Source organism: Chinchilla lanigera, unplaced genomic scaffold, assembly GCF_000276665.1.
Source record: "Chinchilla lanigera isolate Chin_1 unplaced genomic scaffold, ChiLan1.0 scaffold00004, whole genome shotgun sequence".
NCBI lineage: Eukaryota > Metazoa > Chordata > Mammalia > Rodentia > Chinchillidae > Chinchilla > Chinchilla lanigera.
In genome coordinates this window covers 11,124,664-11,135,064 of record NW_004955405.1, presented here as the reverse complement: position 1 = coordinate 11,135,064, position 10,401 = coordinate 11,124,664, and the positions used below count along the sequence as shown (strand labels likewise).

The 10,401-nt window shown below is 36.6% G+C and overlaps 1 protein-coding gene across 1 annotated transcript in view; it reads left to right on the top strand.

Annotated features, from left to right (window-relative positions):
- The first annotated feature begins 1,369 nt into the window (after positions 1-1,369).
- Positions 1,370-10,401, top strand: part of Ptprr (protein tyrosine phosphatase, receptor type, R) — a 366,148-nt gene continuing 357,116 nt past the window's right edge. Inside the window, exons 1-2 of the mRNA XM_005374316.2 lie at positions 1,370-1,399; positions 9,056-9,171. The gene's annotated coding sequence lies outside the window, so the exon portion shown is untranslated. The remainder of the gene's footprint in view (positions 1,400-9,055; positions 9,172-10,401) is intronic.

Genomic DNA, 10,401 nt, shown 5'->3' with positions numbered 1-10,401 from the left:
GGGACAGTTGCAGGACACAGGGTGGGCAGCTGGCCAGACATTTTTATAGCCATTCCTGATCCTGTGACATCTTTCAGGCCTGAGCTTTGGGACAGGAACTGCTAGAGCTCAGGCAATAAACTTGGTCAATAAATTTTTACAAAATAAAAATGTATACAGGATAGTCCAATAAAGCTTATTAAAGAGTTACTGGAATTTTTCACAGATTTTAGAATTTCTGATTATGAAAATTCCTGCAATGTTGCAAATCAAATATTGTATCCCCAGGCTTACAAATAGAAACAGAATTTTAAGCTTGCCAGTTTTTGAAAAATACTGCTTTGGATGAACCCATTTTTGAAAAGAGAACTGTTTTTGAAATATATTATAATTAAAGTGGTAGAATACAATGATAAAATACATAAAAAGACACTTTAAAATGAGTACAATTCAGGGAGACATTTTCAGCTTCTTAACAACTATGCAAGTTACAAGGAATGCCAGAGGAATTGTTAAAATGCCATTGTATACATTTGCATGTACAACTAAATTTAGATGTTCAAGAAACTGATCTGCATGAAAAATGAACTCTGTATGGAAAATTATTCTAAGTATCATTATTTCTAGATGTACTAAAATTTATATTTCAAAATAATCTAATCATTTTAATGTTGTAAGTCTTCAAAAAAAATTTTAACAGCTCTATTAGCAGTTGCCCCAGAAAGATATTTCTCAAAATTAAAATTTATCAAATTATTTGTGATATTGCATTTGCCAAGATGACAGACCTCATTTCAATTATATCAGCTAAAAATGAAGTTGCAGGAGGTATAATCTGAATTATTAACTAGTGAATGAACTTTCAGCAAACCAAGCCAGAAAAGCTTTTACAAGGAAGACATCATCTTAATAAAATTCTGATTTTATTTTATTATATAAAATTATGACAGAAAAATGATATGTTTTTATAATTTTTAGACTTATTTTGTTACTGAATTTTACTTTTTTAATGTATTAAAATTAGTAGACTTTTTAAAGTTATATGTCATGGTTTGTGTCTGGATGGCTCCCCAAAGCCCCATGTGGTCAAAGATGACTGGATCTAGAATGTGTGATGCTGGGGTCAAAGGTGCTTGGTTACCAAATTAGTCCACTGATTGTTTTGTCATAGTTCTGAGTAGGATTGAGGGTGCCCCACCCTAACTGTGAGTAGTACGTGCCTTAAGAGTCAAATATAAGGGACAGAGAGAGGACTGCTGTGGTCATTGTCTGCTACTCGCTGCTTGCTTCCTCACTACTGTGCTGCTTTGCTGCCTTCCTGCCTTCTGCCCTCCATGAACTGTTTTTCCTCTGTGATGCCCCCCTGCCATGCCACCCTGCACTGGAGCCAGCTGACTGTGATCTAAAATCTCTACAGACTGTAAGCCAAAATAAGCCTTTCCTCCTTTAACTTTGGATGTATTGTATTTTGTCTTAGCAATGAAAAAAGTAACTAAGACAATGTAATTTTTTATTTCATGCTTTAGTTACCTCCCCCACATACACTCTTTGAGCAAGGGGTCTCATATTTTCATTTTTGAACTGGATCAGGTAAATTATACAACCAGGCCCAGATACTAGCCATGAACTGGTGCAATGGAGTACTCCAAACAGTAGTTTGACAGTTAGGATGTTTGGGATGTTTCACAGGATGTGTCAGGCTGGTGACAAATGGAGATTTGTTTTAAATATGGATTCTATAGCAAAAGATGCTCTTTTCACCTAATAAGCTTTAAAATCCTTCTCACTTCATGCTAAAACCTTACAAGACACTCAAGCCACTTGAAAGAAAAAGGGAAGCCAAGAAGAGTTAACACACTTAGCACTGTCCACAGAATTATCACCAGTTGATTCCCTTTATGAATTATAAAAGCCTAACTTAATTCATGACAATATAGAAGTCTTCAACAGTTCCAAAGAATCTCCCTACACAGGAAGAAGTATCTTTAGAATTGGGATATTTCTAGAATATCAGGAGAGGTGAGATGATTTTATGGGGTGTGTGTGTTTCTGAATGGTGTTGACTTGAAAGTATTGCATATTTTGTCACGGTCAGGGCAGTGGAGATCTACCTGATGGGAACAGTTCTGTTGGAGGAGATGACTTGCCTGGTAGATAAGAGGACACCACAGTATGAAAGACATAATAGACCATGGCATGAATTTAAAGTTTTATTCTAGGGAATTTGACTTATAATTCTGAAAGTTTAAACACACAATTTCAGTAACTTTTCTCTGCTGATGATGTGATGTGAAATAGTTTCCCACAACGTTCTCCAAGTACAGTTTAGTTAGGAGAACTATTGATGGATGATGTCATTTTGTGAATTGGGAGGTTTGAGAAAAATTATAGCTTTCTTCTTTTGTGAAGAATTTTCACAGATCATTTCCCATTTGAAAATTGGGCCATGTCTTTGTTCTAAGAAGCATCATGCCTACCCAGAGTGCTTTATGGCTTATTTCTGTGCCTTTGATGTGTTGATAAGGCTCTTTGAGCCAGTGAGCACTACAGGAACACAGTGTAACAGTGAGCCTAAGTAGATGTGACGAGTGATTTCAGTATCATGATAATACATCAATGAATGTTTTCCAAAAAACCGATATGGTGTAATAGATTATACAATCTCAGTAACAACTGAGAAACTTTGTTTTTAATGTGACCAAATATTGAGTTTAAAAGGTTAGGTAAAGGAACAGGACCCAAAACATTTAAACAACTTTCAGAGCTTTTCAAAACTTAAAAAAACTTCAGATTGCAAACATGACTAGATTATTTAACTTCCTATAGTGCAATAAAATAAAGCAAAACTATACAGTGACAATTTTTAACCTTAGTGAAGCATATTACTCCAGACTGTATACAAATACCAACTACTTGGAAGGTTAGAGCAGGAGGGTCATGCTAGGGAACTTAGTCAGACCTTGTCTCAAAGCTAACTAACTAACTAACTAACTAACTAACTAAATAAATAAATAAATAAATGGACAAGGGATAGAGTTCAGTGTCAGGCCCTGACTTCCAGCTCCAGTATCACAAATCAATACCAAACCAAACCAAACCAAAAACAAAACTTTCTGTACAGCTTCTGGTGAAGAATCATACTCTCATTTTTTTCCTTTTTTTTCCATAGCCAGCGCTAGCAACTGGTTTTCTTTCCTGAACTGTATTCCACCAAGAAACAAAACTTATTCATTCTCAAGAATTTCCAAATAAAAAATGATAATGTAGAATAAGAGAACAAAACTAAATACTCATAGAATTCAATCAGTTGACATAAATGGGAAAAGGGAACTATTTTAGAAACAATATTTTGGACTTAGGCAACCATACAATTAGTCTAAGAAATTTAGTGGTTTGAGTTTCATAATAATTGGCAATAAATCCTAGCCTGCTCTGAGAAAGAGTAGGGAGTGGTGAGGAGTGCAGCAAACTGAAGATAACATGTCCATAATTCTTTTTCCAAATGGGAATTTTTAAGAGAAAAGCTATATATTTCTTCTTAATTTTTTTTTTTTTTTGTACCGAGAATCGAACTCCAGGCCTTGCGCTTGCCAGGCAGGTGCTTATGCCACTGAGCTATATCCCCAGCCCTTTTTTCCTTAATTTTTGTATATAACTTTTCTTATTTAAACGTTGACTACATTTGAAATGCTGTGTAGACAATGGAAAATATCTCATCAGGCTGGTTAATCTCAGAGGCAGGCGGTCTGTGATTGTGAGTACAGAATAATCAGGCTCCATAAAAGCCTTTGCCCGGCTCTTTTGCAGAGCTGTGTTCGCCAAAGAAGGGGCACAGTGGTGTAAGGAGCAGCCAGAGAGAATGGCTGAGATCAGAAAGCTTTCTTGTTAGAGGTGCAATCCAAGAGTTTAGAGACTTAGCTGTGTTATACTCAATGCTTATAGCTTGGCACCTGTAAAATGCAACATGTCTATTATATCTTAATTTTACCAAGCAACTACTTTTTAAAAAGTAAGAATAGATCAAAGGCTGTTGCTCAGTTAAACGATGGGAGGATTTAATACACACAAGTATCAAGCTAGAATATTCTTTGATGGAAAAATACTTTAAATTTTTTTAGAAACTATTGGGTTTATAGAATAAACAACAATGAATTGTTCATGTTTCTCATCATTAAATTTTATTTTAAAGAGAACAAAATAAAAAAATTCAAAACAAGATAGAAAAAAATAGTTAATATATTGCATGTTGTTATTTTTAAATTAGTTATTCTGAGTATAAGATAGGCATTTAACTGTACAAACAATATTAACACAAACCTTTTTTTCAATTAATTAAGAGAAATTAGTAGTATAACTATCTTAACTATCATATATATATAGAAAGATAACAAATGTGTATATGTATATATATATATATTTCTTTTTTTGCTTTTTCTTTCCTTCTTTTCTCCTTTCCCCCATCCCAGTTTATCTTTCCTTTTGAACAGTTTCTTCCAACTTCACAATATGTATTGTACATTCTGGATCTTATTTACTCTTTCAGCTTCTCACCCTAAATAGATAATATCATGTTTACACATCTAAATTTGATTTATTTCACTTATGAGTATGGTCTCGAATTGTATGTATTTACCTATAAAAGTATCAAGTTTACCCTTCTTTGTGGCTGAGTAGTATTCTATTGTATAAAAAGAACACATCTTTTTTATCCATTCCTCTGTTGATGGACATTTGGGTTGTTTCCAAGATTTAGCGCCATTATAAATTGTGCTGCTATAAACATGGGTGCCCATATATTGCTGTAGTATGATTTTTTTGAATGTGAAAATACCCAGAAGGGGAATAGTTGGGTCAAATGGGATCTCTAATCCTAGTTTACTGAGGAATATCCATACTGATTTCCACAGTAGTTGCACCAGTCTCTACTTTTGCCAGTAGTGGAAAAGGGTTTCTTTTTCTTCACAGTCCCTCCAGAATTTTTTATTGGTTGATTTCTTGGTAATAGCTGTTCTTTCAGGGTAAGATGAAATCTTAATAACATTTTAATTTGTATCTCTCAAATGACCATTGACTTTGAATATTTTTCTGTATATTTATTTCCTATTTGTATTTCTTCATCTGAGAAGTGTGTAATCACCTAGATGTCCATTTTTGGATTGGGTCTTTAAATTTGGGAAGTCTGATTTTTTTTGACCTCTTTATATGTTCTCAGTGATAATCCTGTGTCTGAGGAACAGCAAACATTTTTTGCCACCTTGTGGGTTGTCTCTTCAGTCTGTTCATGGTCTCCCTTGCTGCGTGAAAGCTAAGATGAGATCCCAGCTGTCGATTCTTTGTGATACTTCCTGTGTAATCAAGATTTTATTCATAAAGTGTTTGCCTACACCAACGTCTTCAAGAGTTTTACCTATTCTCTCTTCCAGGAGATTTAATGTTCCTGTTTTAATATTTAGATCTTTGATCCATTTCAAATTTAGTTTAGTGCATGGTGAAAAATATGGGTCCAATTTTAATCTTCAGCATGTGCAGAACCAGTTTTTCCAGCACTGTTTATTAAAGAGGCTATCTTTCTTCTAGTGAATGTGTTTGGCACCTTTGTCAAAGATAAGGTGGCTGAATATGTCTGGAGTTATTTATGCATCTTCTAATATGTTCCACTGATCTTTTAGCTTTATAGTATAATTGCAAGTTGGAGATTGCAATGTCCCCTGTCTTGTCTTTGTTGTCCACAATTGCTATCCTAGGTCTCCTCTGGTTCCAAGTGAATTTTAGAATTGTTTTTTCTAATTATGTGAGATATGCTGTTGGAAGTTTGATCAGAACTGCATTAAATCTGTATAACAGTTTTAGAAGTATGGCCATTTTCAGTATATCAGTTCTTCCTACCCAAGAGCAAGGGATATCTTTCTATCTTTTGATCTCCTCTCAATCTCTTTTTTTCTGAGTGCTGTAGTTTTCAATGTAGAGGTCTTTTACTTCCTTTGTAAGATCAATTCCTGGGTATTTCATTTTTTTGGATGCTATTATGATAGGTGTTATTTCTCGAATTTCTCTCAGTGAGTTTTTTTATTTATATATAGGAAGACTATTGATTTTTGAGTGTTGATTTTGTATCCAGCTACACTACTAAACTTGCTTATTAAATCTAGCAGTCTTTTAGTGGAGTTTTTGGGGTCTTCTATGTAGAGTATCATCATCTGCAAATAATGATAATTTAACTTCTTCCTTTCCTATTGTTATTCCTTTTATTTCTTTCTCTTGTCTAATTGCTCTGGCTAAAGTTTCTAAGACTATGCTGAATAAGAGTGGAGATGGTGGATATCCTTGTGTTCTTCCTGATTTTAGACAGAAAGCTTTCAGTTTTTGTCCATGTTGGCTGTTGGTCTGTCATAGATGGCTTTTATCAGATTGAGATAAAGACCATCTATTCCAATTTTCTTTTGGAATTTTTTTAATCACAAACGGGTGCTGGACTTTGCAAAAGCTTTTTCTGCCTCTATTCTCATGATCATATGGTTTTTATCCTTCGCTCTGTTTACATGGTGTATTATATTTGTTGATTTATGTATGTTGAACCACCCCTGCATCCCTGGGTCAGTTTTCTAGTGACCTTTTGAAATATGGAGAAAAGTGCATGCATATAAAATTTCAATTAAAGCAATTATCCTTCATTGCTGATAGCCCTAGAGAAATATTGATCAAGCCTTTACTCTAAGACGACACCCTGACTTTATGGAGCTAAGGGGAGGCACAGAGTGGGGAGATATTCCTGGGGCTTTTCCATGTCACATGCTATTGTCTTCCCATGCAGAGAATAAATTTCCATGTGAGCATTCTAGTGATTATAGTTTTCAGTCTGATAGTTTTGAGGCAAACATCCATCCATTCTCATAATTTTGTGATGGCTTCCTTCATTGTAGCTTACTAATGTACAGTCTTTGAATAGTTAAGATATATTGAGCCCTTAATGTGTTATAATTGTTACTAGAAAAATCATTTTGAATCTTCATTAAATGTACCAGAAGATTATGTCACAATCTCCATTTCACCATGCAAGGAAATTGAGGCTCAGAGCAGAAATTTTACAAAAGCTACAGTTAATGCCTAGTTAGTGGCTGTCCCAGGACTCCAATCCAGGCTTTCCTGACATCAAATTCTGTTTTTTTTTTTTTTCCATCATATAACATTGTTTCATCATTTGCTCAATGTTGTTAGTGATTTCAGAGATCTGCACAGCTTAGAATAAGAGACATGAAATCAGTGTGTTTTTTGTTTGTTTTAATGTTTGTTGTAATCACAGAACACTGCATTTCTCTGTTTTAGTTAAAGTCTGAGGCCCCACAAATTTTTGCAAATGGATCACTAGGAAAAAATACACTGTGAAGCTTCTCTAGCTTCACAGTGCCATGGAGAAGCTCTGTTTCCTCTAGCTGATGAATTCTGCAAAAGCTTTCAAGTTAAAAACTTTATCTACCAGCTTTATGATGATTACAGCTGACTTTATCTCCAAATATCACATCTTCCCTAAGCTGTAGCTTTGTAAAGTCATTGCCTATTTGACATACTCACTTGGTTTCTTCACCATTTCAAAAGTTACAAAGGCAAAGCAGATTTTTCTTTTCCTAAAGTTGCATCTTCACATACCCCTCCTCATGTCAGGGAATGACACTGCCATCTACTAGAAGACATCATTGCAGTCTTTCCCTCACCTTCCAGCTCTAATATAGTAAAATCATGTGATTTTACTTCCAAAACACATCCCAAATGTGTCCTGTTTTCTCCTCCTCTACCACAGAGATCACCATAGTCCAAAGCATTATCATCTCTTGCTTTTATTTTCACGTTGGATTGCTAACTGGTGTCCTTATTTTTGCTCTTATTTTTCTATTACCCTCTTGCTGAAAGCAACCAGAAAGAATATCACACGTGATATTCTTTTTCAAAACCCTCATGATATCTACCTCTTTAATACATCTCTCTACTCTTTCCTTAGACTCTTCTAGTCCAGTCCAACTGGCTTTATTTCAGATATTTGAAATTGGCAAAAATGTTCTTGTCCTGTTTATTTGCATTAACTTAGTTGCTATCTAGCTCAACAATTATTTTGTGCATTCTTCTGTTCTTGATTTGATCTGCCTAATTATGAATATAACATTATGACAATGATGATCTAAGCAAACATATCATGCATTCCACTGCACACAAAAAATATTGGTAGACACAGAGTTGTGTCACTCAGACCCACTACCCAGGTGCAAGCTGCTTAGCTGACCATCTTCACCTGACTTTCTAACAGAATCTCCCTTGGCTTGCTAGCTACACTCAGGCTATTTCTGGAGTGTTCTGTTAATGAGGGGAAGAAGCTAAGGTCATGATTGGGGATATTCTCACAGTGAATATTGACTCAAGAGACTAGCTATTTATGTCCAAGATGGGACTTCTCCAGTGGGAAATATGCACTTGAAAGCTCCACGTTGGCTGCAGAAAGTTTACAGGTTGGCACGGTGGTCCGATGGCTCTCTGGCTCTTGAGCCTGCTTCCTCCCTTCTCCTTTTACCAGGGGACTTCCATATAAGCCTTTGACATTCCTAATTCTGTCTCAATATCTACTTCCCAAAGATCTTAATCTGCTATCCTACCACTTTCTGGTGTATTCTGGGCACAGGCTTTTTGGGGGAGCACAGGAACAAAGAAGCTTATATTCTAGTCAGGAGAGGTGGTATCATAACAAATATGTAACAAGGAAATATCACAGAGAAAGAACATCTGTTAAGGAAATGAATGGCAATGAGGTGGAGATGACTAGGAGATTAGGTTAAGTTAACAGACTAGGTTGTTAGGATAGCACCCTCTGCATGCTGGCTGTGACCTGAGGTAAGAATAAGAATGTAGCATCCTTACAAAGAGCTGGGAATAGGACATTGAAGCAGGAGTCAACAGAGAGGCAAAAGCCTGAAGAGGGGAATGCATTTACCCTGCTTGAGATTCAGAGAGAACCAGAGTAGTTTAAGGGTCTCCCCCATGTCAGATCTTAAGCTAAAGTCACTGCATTCATTATTTTATTTTGCCTTCACAGCAACTATATGAAGTTGATGTTTTCATCTATCAGAGTTTCAGCAAGAAACAGATAACATACTTAAAATCTGTTTGAAAAGATATGAAGAAGCCTAAGGTAACCAACAAGTGCCCAAGGTAAAATGCCCAGGGACTAATAATATGGCAAATCTCCCATCAGTTCCACCACCAGGTCTGAAAGAGAGGGAAAGGTGCTGTTAATAACACCGGGATCAAGCAAGTCACAGATCCACCACTAGACTGAAATGTTGCCTTGGGGAGAGGATGAGTACTGTACCATCTCATTCCTGCAGGGAAGGAGGGAAGCAAATAGTTCAAACCCTTTCACTCTGTCCAACTTTTGGTCACTGCCCCCTTGACTAAATTTGGTCAAAAGCACAGCTAAAGTATGGCAATTCAAGTCAGCCTCCCAGGACTCAAAACAAGGTTGAATATGTTGGAAAATGGATCAGGAGGGAAAAAGAAAAAAAGTACCACATTAATGCCATTTTATAGGAGAGGATACTAGGATTTTCTGAAATGCCTAATGTTTTCTATATTTGAACATGTTAAAGTAGAGATATCCTTTACAATACATGTATCATAGTTTAATTGGTAGCATTTTACAATTCTTTCACTGTGTCACAAGGTGAGGCAGCTAGAAAATGCTGGAACTATTTTATTAAAGCTTGCAAAAGTACTGGGAGCAAGCTAGGGAAAAAGGAGAAGCCCTCTGGATTGCTAATTCTCTTTCCCCTTCCCATCCTCCCTCCCTTCTTCATTCACTCTCTCCTCTTAGTTTTCTTTTCACCTCCACTCCCCTCCCCCTTCTCTTCTCTCCCCACCCCTCTCCTTTTCTTGCTCTTCCCTTTTCTCCTTCCTCTTCTGTCCTCCTCTATTCCCTCCCCTTGTTCCCCTCTCTTCCCCTCCCTTCCCCCTTCTGTTGCAAAAGATGACCTTGTTTCTGTGGAATCAACACTCACCCAAAACAATAGTTGACCCTGGCATCTCAATGCTGTGGTCCAGCTCCCTTGTCTTCACCATGGCTGTGTTCTATGGAGATTGATGCTGTGAGGAGCAAAACCTGAGGTAGCTTAGTGACCAGGACAGAAGTTTCCTCTCACCTTGGCTAAGTCTCAGCTGCTTTTTACCTGATCTGTACTTCAAGCAGTTGAGACACTACTGTCTATGATTTGTCACTTAGAATTTCACTTTATGCCAGGTGTGGTGGTGCACACCTGTAATCCCAGCACTTGGAAGGCTGAAGCAGGAGGATCATTGAGAGTTTGAGTCCAGCCTGGGCTACAAGTGAGTTCAAGACCAGCCTGAACTGCATAGTGAGACCCTGTCTCAAAAAGACCAAAAAAA